A 9,941-nucleotide genomic window follows, 5' to 3' on the forward strand; every position below is an offset into this window, starting at 1 on the left:
TTAATTTAGTAAGAACTGATATTTTTATTAGTCTTTCATTTACTTACATTGTTTTTGTCCCTTTTAACATTTCGTTACATGGCTCTTAATAGATTTAAGTTTGTTCCTAGGTGTTTTTCTCTCTCCCTCTTTTTTTTTCTTTTGTAAATGGAATCTTTACTGGTTATTGTTTATATTTACTATAAAAGGACAGTTGGTTTCTGCATAGAAATTATAACAGCTTATTGAATTCTATTTCTATTGCAGTTTTTCAGTTTATTCTACATTGGATGCTTAATTGCCAGTTTTCAAATTAATAGGCAGAATTCTGTCAAAAGAACCAGAATATCTTCATGATCATTTTATTGTTTCTTCGTAGGAGTAAAAGACCAACTTATAATTAAACAAACAACAACAAGTAAGCATGTCATCATAATGAAGAGAGTTAATTTGATGGTTTTAATGGCAGTTGCCTTTAAACATCCAACTTCATCGAATGGCCCATGTACTAGAGATAAGAACCTAGCCCATGCTGGAGATAAGACTAGGCTGACTTTGTCAGTCAGGACATATCTCAGTACCTATCTTCACATGAAGGTCATTCTGTGATTGGCTTCAGTAGTAAAGGTTTTTGTTGTTATTCCTTAGAATAGATACAAATGCTTCTATAGAGAACTAAACCATGAGAAATGGGATTTTGGCTTTATTTTAGTTTAGTGCTAATTGATCTAATATAATATTAAATGTAGTGAGTCAGTGAGAAAATTATATCCAAGATAAAAGTTATGTACCATAATTGTATGTATTTGAAAATTGAACACATAATTTATGTAACTTTACAGAGACTTTTCCCTCACATTATAGTTAATATGGGAATATTAAGGTATTGAAGCACTGAAGCAGTGCTTCTCAAACTTTGACATGCATACTTATCACATGACGATCTTATTAAAATTCAGATTCTGATTCTTTGGGTCTGGAGTCGGCACTGAGGCACTGAGGTTCTGTATTTTTAACAAGTTCCCAGATGATGCTGGTCTTGCTGGTCCCAGGCCATACTTTGAGAAAGCAGGTACTAAATGACCATCACTTTTATATGGTTACTTAGTAGTTGAATTCTGTGAACTAAAAATTAAACAGGATTGACCACATGCATCAGTCTTTTTTCCTACTCTATAGATGGTTTCGCTGCTTATTACAATGCACTGCATTTATAGACTCAGTGTGCTGTACTGCCTCCCTAGTGTGTATTCTCTACTTCAAGAGACATAACAACACCCTGCCACCCACTTCCTTCCATATTTCTCATTCGTGATGCTTTTATTCATGTGATTTCTCAAGTCTTGGTTTCTCTTCTTCACCTAGTTAGTACTTCCCATACTTCAAGACTAGTTCAAATCCTAGCTTTATTTTTTATTATTTATTTTTCTATTATTATTTTTAATGGTAGCAGTATGATTTATTAAGCAGTGCCTTAGTACAGGCACTAGGGCCTGCCCATGGTGCTCTTGATGTATAAAGCCCAGATGTTCTGCCAGTTCCTTTTGAGCAATGACACCAAGAAATTGACAGCTAAGTGGATGTTGTACACAAGCTCATCATCTGTCATCTTCATGTGGCCAACAAACACTGTCAGACACAGCACCTTTTTTATCTGGAACTTAATGGTGGATGTCACTTCATCAACTTCGGCCACCATGTTCTCATTGTGGGTCAGCAAGGAAGGGAACTTGCTTGCCTTATTCACTCCTGGGCCCAGGATTCATGGGATCTGCTTGATCAGAGACTCTGAAGCCAAAAAGGCATCATACTTCTTGGCCAGCTTCTTGACCAATTTCTTATTCTTGTTGAGTTTTTTCAGTGTCTCAATATCCATGTGGGGGGAATATCCACAACTTTGGCCTCGTCACAATGCTGCTGGTTCCCCAGAACACATATGGAGAATTTTGGGTGGGGAGTAGACTTAAGCCTGACAGTGCCAGAGAAGCGTTTGTCCTTCTGACGATCATAGTTCTTCAAGGTGATCTGCAGCTCTACTCTTTCCAAAAACTTCCAGCGCTTTGCTGGTTCCAGTGTAGGACTTCCTGCACTGCCTCGTGGAGGGTGTCGCAAGAGACTTTGCTGCTCCTGGTGCCTCCCACCGGCAAAAACCGGAAAAGAGCAAATCCTGGCTTTAGAACACCTTTTTCAACTACATTAGCCCACTCTGATACATCTTTTCTCTAAACTTTTACTGTCTTTTACAATCATTTTACTTTTATGTCTATTGGTTGATTTCCCTAGTTAGATTGTAGACTTCTTAAAGATAAGGTCTATCTTGGACTTTTTGCCTTCTCTACATGACCCCTCCTCTTGGATCTCTAAAGAGCAATGTGGACAGTTTCTCTGAATCTATTATCTTTGCCTCTGAAAACCTGTTTCTATTCCTGTGTTCTGTCTCAATGATTGCCAGAAACCTAATAGTCATCCTTAATTTCCTTTACCTTAAATCTAGTCTTTCACTAAATTCTGTTCTTTTACTTGGGAAAGTATTCCCTGATGTTTTCCTGGAACTAGAGCGGTCTTTGAAGGAAAAATAAAACAAAACAAAAAAGCAAAATCCCACTTGGCCTGGCCTCTGTCCACATCTGTAAATCATTTATGTATTATTAGTTGTGAAAATCACTAATGTTTGAATTGATTCTTTTTTTTGCACTAGTTGACCTCTGTTAAAAACAAGCCAATAAACAAAACCAACAGCCAAAAACCACTTGTTAATAAAGCAGAAAGACATTGGTCTGATCACCTTATAAAACAATAGGGCTTAGCAGTGATGAAAATGAGTTTTAATTGGTTATTATGGATTTATTTTTTAAACATTTTTGGTTTTATTTTAAAAATTAAGCACATACTCAGTGAAATATAAAATTATGTCTTTAAATAGGTTTGTATCATTATTTTAAAATTTCTAGACTTTGTTTTAACTTCAGGTTTATAGAATTCTCATTTACTCCTTTCCTCCTGCCCGCAGTTTCCCCTGTTAATTATATCTTGTTGTATGGGTATAGTACATTTGGTACAGTTGATGAACCAATATTGATACCTTATGATTAATTAAAGTCCATAGTTTATATTAGGGCTCAATCTTTGTGCTATACAATTCTCTGGGTTTTGACAAAATGATAATGCTGTGTATCCACCATTACAGTTTCATACAAAATAGTTTCACTGCTCTAAAAATTCCATGTTCAGTCTATTCATTGGTGTGTACCAGTGCTCTCCAACTGCTGGCAACTAGTGATTTTTTTTTTTTTTTTACTTTCGCCATATTTTGCCTTTTGCTAAATGTCATATAGTTGGAATCATGCAGTATGTAGCTTATTCAAATTGGCTTCCTTTCACTTAGTAATATGCATCTAAGTTTTCTCTATATCCTTTCATCTTGATAGCTCATTTCTTTTTATTGCCAAAATTTTGCTGAGAATTTTTGCTTCTGTGTTCATGAGAGATGTCTACATATAGTTTTCCTTTCTTGTAATATCTTTGGTTTTGGTATTAGGCCAGTGCTGTCCTCATAGAATGAGTTAGAAAATATTCCCTCTGTTTCTGTTTTCTTGAGGGGATTGTAGAAAATTGGTATAATTTCTTCCTTAAATGTTTGGTAGAATTCACCAGTGAACCACCTGGACCTGGTGCTTTCTATTTTGGAAGGTTGTTAATTATTGATTCAATTTCTTGAATAGATTTAGGCCTATTCAGATTAACTATTCTTGTTAGAGTTTTGTTATATGGTACATTTTAGGAAATTGGTCAATTTGTCCTAAGTTGTCAAATTTATGGGCAGAATTGCTCATAATATTTTTTTTATTCTTTTAATGTCTATGGGATTAGTAGTGATGTCCTCTTTTTCATTTCAGCACTGCTTTCACTGCATCCCAAAATTTTTGAAAAGTTATTTTCATTTTCATTTAGTTGAAAATATTTTAAAATTTCTCTTTTTCTTTGACCCATGTATTATATAAAAGTGTATTATTTAATCTCCAAGTATCTGGGGCTTTCCAGCAACCTTTGTTAGTCATTTCTAGTGTAATTCCATTGTAGTCTTGAGAACATATTTTGTATGTTTTTGTTATTTAAAAATTTTTTAAGTGTGTTATGGCCCATAATGTGATCTGTTTTGGTGAGCTTCAGAAGAATGTGTATTCTGATGTTGTTGGGTAAAGTAATTAATAGATGTCAATTATATCCAGTTGACTGATGGTGCTCTTCAATTCAACTGTGTCCTTACTGATTTTCTGCCTGTTAAATGTGTCCATTACTGATAGAAAGGTCTTGAAGTCTCCAGGTATAATAATGGATTCATCCCTTTCTTCTTGTAGTTATGTCAATTTTCACCTCAGGCATTATTCCTCATAGTTATGTCAGTTCTCAGGTATTAGGCATGTACACATTAAGAATTATTATGTCTTCTTGGAGAATCAGCCCTTTTGTTATTACATAATGCTCCTTTTTATCCTAATTTTCCTTGCTCTGAAGTTGGCTTTATGTGAAATTAATATAGCTACTCCAACTTTCTTTTGATTAGTGTTAGCATGGCATCTTTCTCCATCTCTTTACTTTTAATTTATGTGTCTTTATATTTAAAGTGAGTTTCTTCTAGATTGTGTATATTTGGATCTTGTTTTTATATTCACCCTGATAGTCTCTGACTTTTAATTGTTATATTTAGACCATTGATGTTTAAAGTGATTATTGATACATTTAGATTAATATCTACTATATTATTATTTTCTGTTCTTTGCCCTTTGTTTTGTCTTTGTTTTTTGTCTTCTGATTTTTTTTGCCTTTGGTTTTAATTGGGCATTTTATTTTTGTCAATTAGCATATCAGTTATACTTTTAAAACTTTCTAAGTGGTTGCTCTAGAGTTGCAATATATATTTGCTACTAATCCAAGCTTTCTTTCAAATATGTAGTGCTAAGTTCCTTATAACAGGGTATTTCCAATTCTTCCCTCCTGTCCCTTATAACATTGCTGTCATTCATGTCCCTTATCAATAAGCTATAATCATTCAGTAAATTATGGCTGCTATTTTGAACAAACTATTATGTTACATCAGTTAAGAATAATAAGGAAAGATGTTATTTTACCTTCATTTATTTCTTCTCTAACGCTCTTTTTTATCTAAAGCCGAGCTTCTAACTTATGTCATCTTCCTTTTTAACAAATTTCTTTTAACATTTCTTGCAAGACAGGTCTACTGACAACAAATTCTCTTGATTTCTGTTTATCTAAGGAAGTCTTTATTTCTTTTTCAATCTGAAGGTAATTTTGCTGGATACAGAATTGTAGGTTGGTGGGTTTTTTCCTTTTCAACTCTTACTTGAATGGTTTCTAAAGAGAAGTTTAATGTAATTTTCATCCTTTTATAGGTAATTATTCCCCACTTCTTGAATATTCTGTTCTGTTTTTTGTATTCTTTTTCTCTTTGCATTTAAGTTTTGGAAGTTTCTGTTGACATTTCTTCAAGTTCACTGACTTTTTTTCCTTTGGTTTTCAGTCTAATGGTAAGGTAAACAGAGGCTTTTAAAACTTTTTGTTATAGTGTTTTTGATTTCTAGCATATCCTTTTGATTATTTCTTAGTATTTCCAACTCTGCTTACAATACCCATCTGTTCTTGCATGTTGTCTATGTATCCCATTAGATCCCTTAGCATATTAATCATAGCTATTTTACATTCCCAGTCTGATAATACCCACATCACTGCTGTATCTGATTCTGATGCTTGCTCTGTCTCTTCAAACTGTGTTTTCAATATGCCATGTAATATTTCATTGAAAACAGGACATTATGTACTATGTAAAAGGAGCTGAGGTAAGTATGCCTTTAGTGTAAGATTTTGTTTATCTGGCTAGAAGTTAGACTGTGAGTTACTCTGGGCAATAGCTATAGGTATCAGAGGCTAAAATTTCCTTTGGTGTCTTTGTTTTTGTCTCTCCTTTGTTTTGAGTTTCCCTAATTAGTTCTTTAATAAGTTCTATGACATGCAGTTTTTCATTTGTATTCCCCTGTCGATGTAGTGGTAAGGTATTAGGGGGTGAGGAAGTGCTAATTATAGATCTATGATTAGGTTTCAGTCTTTTAGTGCACCTGTACCCTTGGGCTCTCACCTTCACAAGTGTTTCTCGGTTCCCTCCCCAGCTCCCTCCTTAGGTGAGAGGTCTAGAGTTGGGCATTCCTCTTCCCCTAGGTCAGTTCGGCTCTGGTAAAATAGTTTTTCTTGAGAGCAGGCCTTTTTAAGAACAGATTATCTCGTGCATATTCCAAAATGGCTGCTTTATCCCTTACCTTGCCAGAAATACAAGAAGGTTTTCTCTGATTTCGCTGTGAGAATCTGGTAGAGTTCATTGAGGTAAAACTCAAAAAAAATGTCATGGCTCCCCTGGAGACTTTAACTCTTAAACTAATCCACTCTGAAACTCTAACAATCTATCAGTTATAGTTTAGATTTTCCTACCCCAGTATTAGTTCCCACAAAGGTTTCTGTTCTTGTGCTTCTGCCCCCATGAGTGGTGATTCTGTTTCTGCCTGTCTTGCCAAATATAGGGGAAGCAATTTGCTCTATGACCTCAATTCTATGAAGGATTTAAGAAGAGTTGTTGATTTTCATTTTGATTTAACTTTGTTCTTAATGTGGATGGGAATGATGACTTCCAAGGTTCTTACATGGCTGGACTAGAAAATGTCCTGTGAGTTTTGATAGGTTGTATTTTCATTAACCAGTTCAGAATATTTTCTTAATAGCTCTTCTGATTCATTCCTTTGACATACAGGTTTTTTAATAAGCATGTTTAATTTCCAAATGTTTGAGGATTTTTCAGATGTTTTAATTCACTGTGATTCGAAAAACATAAATCCCATTTAGTCCTTTTAAATTTTTGAAATTTGTTTTATGGCCTAGCATGGTCTATCTTGGTACTGAATAACATATTAAAAAGAATATATTTTGCAATTGCTGAATGTATTTTTCATAGATGTCAATTAAGTTAAGATAGTGTTATTCAGATCTTCATTTTTACTAAAATTTTTCTAGTTCTGTCAGTTGTTAAGAGAGGAGTGCTAATATTCCAACTCTTTGAATTTGCTTCCTCCTTTATTTAATTTTGTCTATTTTGCTTCATGTACTTTGAAGCTCTGTTATTAGGCATATACACATATATGATTTTTGTCTTCCTCATGAATTGACCCTTTGTCATTATGGAATATTCTGCATTATCTGTGGTAATACTCTATACATTGAAATCTACTGTATTTGAAATTAATGTAGTCCCTCCAGCCTTATTATGCTTTACTGTTTGCTTTATACTTACCTTTATATTTAAAATTCATCTCTTGTGGGTCTTGCTTTTTTTATTCTGACATTCTCTACCTTTAAATTAGATTGTTTTAGTCAATTTACATTTAATGTAATTCTTGACAAGGTTATGTTTAAGAATGTTTTCTGTTTGTAGCCTCTTTTTCCTCTCTTTCTTGCCTTCTTTTGGGTTCCTTTAATATTTTTTACAATTCAGTTTTAATCTATTGAATTCAAAGCTATACTTCTTTGCATTATTATTCTTTTAGTAGTTGCCATAGATATTATACCGTATTTATTAAAATTAATATTGTACCACATTATGTTAAATATAAGAACCTATGTGTCCATATAAGTTCCTTTCTGTCCAGTCATTTATGCTATAGATGTCATATGTATTTTTTATAGTCACATACATTATTAACCCCACAGTATAGTATTAAAATTTTTGCTTTAAATACATGTATTTTATAGAAATTAAGAGAAAAATAGTCTTTTATATTTCCTCATTTATTTACCATTTCCAGTATTATTTATTTTCTGAAAATCTAAGTTTCCATCTGTATAATTTTCTTTCAACCTGAGGAAAATAAATTTTTCATAGTGTCAGTCTACTGATAAGTTCTCTTAGTTTTCATTTATCTGGAAATATGTCTATTTTGTCTTTGTTCTTCAAGAGTAATTTTTTGGAGGTATGGAATTCTGGATTGACTGGTGTTTTGTTTTTTTCTTCCTTCTTATGCAGCGTTTTAAAGATGTCACGTCACTGCAGTCTGTTGTCCCATCATTTTTTATTTGAATTCAGCATTCAAATATATGTGTTCCTCTTTATGTGATGATGTTTTCTTTGACTATTTTAAAGATTTTTCTCTTTTCTCTTTGATTTTCAGTAATTTGACTACGATCCTAGTTCTGGATATCTGCTTGGGACTCTCAGAGCTTCTTGAATATGTAAATTGATATCTTTCACCAAACTTGTCTTTTTTGGCCATTATTTCATGAAATATTTTTTATCTCATTTTCTGCTCTTCTGGAACTCTAACTAAATGTATCTTAGACCTTTTAGCATTGTCCCATGGATTCCCAAGGCTTTGTTCATTTTTTGCTCTTTTTCAGATTAGATATTTTCTTTTAGTCTGTCTTTAAGTTCATTGACTCTTTTTGTCTTTACTGCTATACTATATATCCATCCAGCAAATTTTTTACTTCAGGTATTTTTCGGTTCTGGGATGCCCTTTTCTTAAAAAAAGTTTCTTTTTTCTCTTTTTAGATTTTTCTATGTTTATTCTTTCTGAGCAGATTTCCTTTGTGTCCATTAGTATCATTGTAATAACTACTTTAAAAATTTTTGCTAAATACACATGTGTTTCATCTTGCAGTTGGTCTCCATTGATTGCCTTTTGAGTATTGAATTTTGCTTTCCTATTTCTTTAGAGATCTCCTAAATTTGGATTGTATTCTGGATATTATAAATGATAGAGCCTCTGGATTGTTTTATATTCCTCTAGAGAGTATTGGCTTTTACTATTTTGTTTTAGCACAGTTAATTTGATTAGTTCATACTGCAAATTATGCCTTCCTTGTAGAAGGCAGCAGCTAAAATAAATAAGTTTAGCTGTAGGGCTTAGAGACTGTCCTGTTCATCCTAGTTTTGGTAATCAGCCTGAAATTTGAGTTTGTTCGTTTATCTACAAATTTGAAGTTTCCTCCTTTGCTTTCTTCTTTTAAGCATTTTCCCATTATTTGTAGCTGCTGTGATCTGAACTCTGTTCTCTGATTCTTCAAGCATCCAAGACTGTGGATTTCTATCTGTGTTTTAGCCACACTTTCTTCCTTTGGAAGCCACTGGGGCCTGCCCTAAGGCTCGAAGCCATAAATAAAAACTCTCTTCTTCCAAATGTTGATGCCTCCCCCAGTTTTTACTTACTTTCGGCCACTCTACAGTGCCTGCAGGTATTTTTAATAATATTTTGCCCAGGTTTTATAGTTACTATCAGCGGGAGAGTTAATCTAGTAGGAACTACTCAGCTGGTACTATAAGTGGAAATTCTCCATGTTAGCCATGAAAGTTGGAATTACAATAGCCTTAAAACAATAGAATGATAACTAATATTTGTATAGTACTTTTTGTTATAAAAGCACTTTAGATTATCAAATTTATGATGATTTTTACTGATATAGTAGGCAAAATACTAAATGCCTAGGTGCTATACACTTTAGGCCAAGAACCTGGGCGGAAAGTGAATCTGAAGTCAAATACAACATAATAATGTGTATAATAAAATGTGATAACTAAAGCAAGAAGTTGGAGAAGGAATATAGTAAATGGAAACTTTAGGTATGAGATAGAATAACAGAATTTTATGCCTTTGGCCAGATGAGACTATCACCAGGTAAATGGACACTAAGAATAAGTATGTAAAATATTTTCTTGCTACATGGTTCTTTTAATTTCAGCTTAAGCTTCCTTGGATAACCTTTTCTCTCTACCTAACTCTAAAATAGGTCACAGTTTACATAACACTGTCTCCCCACCTCCTGTTCTTTTTCATAGGACCCATCGTTTCATTGTGTTACTTTTACACTTTTAAAACTTAAAATAATCTTCATAACTTTTATTACTGTTT

At 33.3% G+C, this 9,941-nt stretch overlaps 1 protein-coding gene and 1 pseudogene across 1 annotated transcript in view; one reads left to right on the top strand and one right to left on the bottom strand.

The window, feature by feature from the left end:
- The window catches only part of JMY (junction mediating and regulatory protein, p53 cofactor), an 81,258-nt gene that overhangs the window by 15,866 nt on the left and 55,451 nt on the right, over positions 1-9,941 (top strand). The window lies entirely within an intron of this gene.
- The window catches only part of LOC105304617, a 20,407-nt pseudogene continuing 11,882 nt past the window's right edge, over positions 1,417-9,941 (bottom strand).

This window comes from Pteropus vampyrus, unplaced genomic scaffold (genome assembly GCF_000151845.1).
Source record: "Pteropus vampyrus isolate Shadow unplaced genomic scaffold, Pvam_2.0 Scaffold11, whole genome shotgun sequence".
Taxonomy (NCBI): Eukaryota; Metazoa; Chordata; class Mammalia; order Chiroptera; family Pteropodidae; genus Pteropus; species Pteropus vampyrus.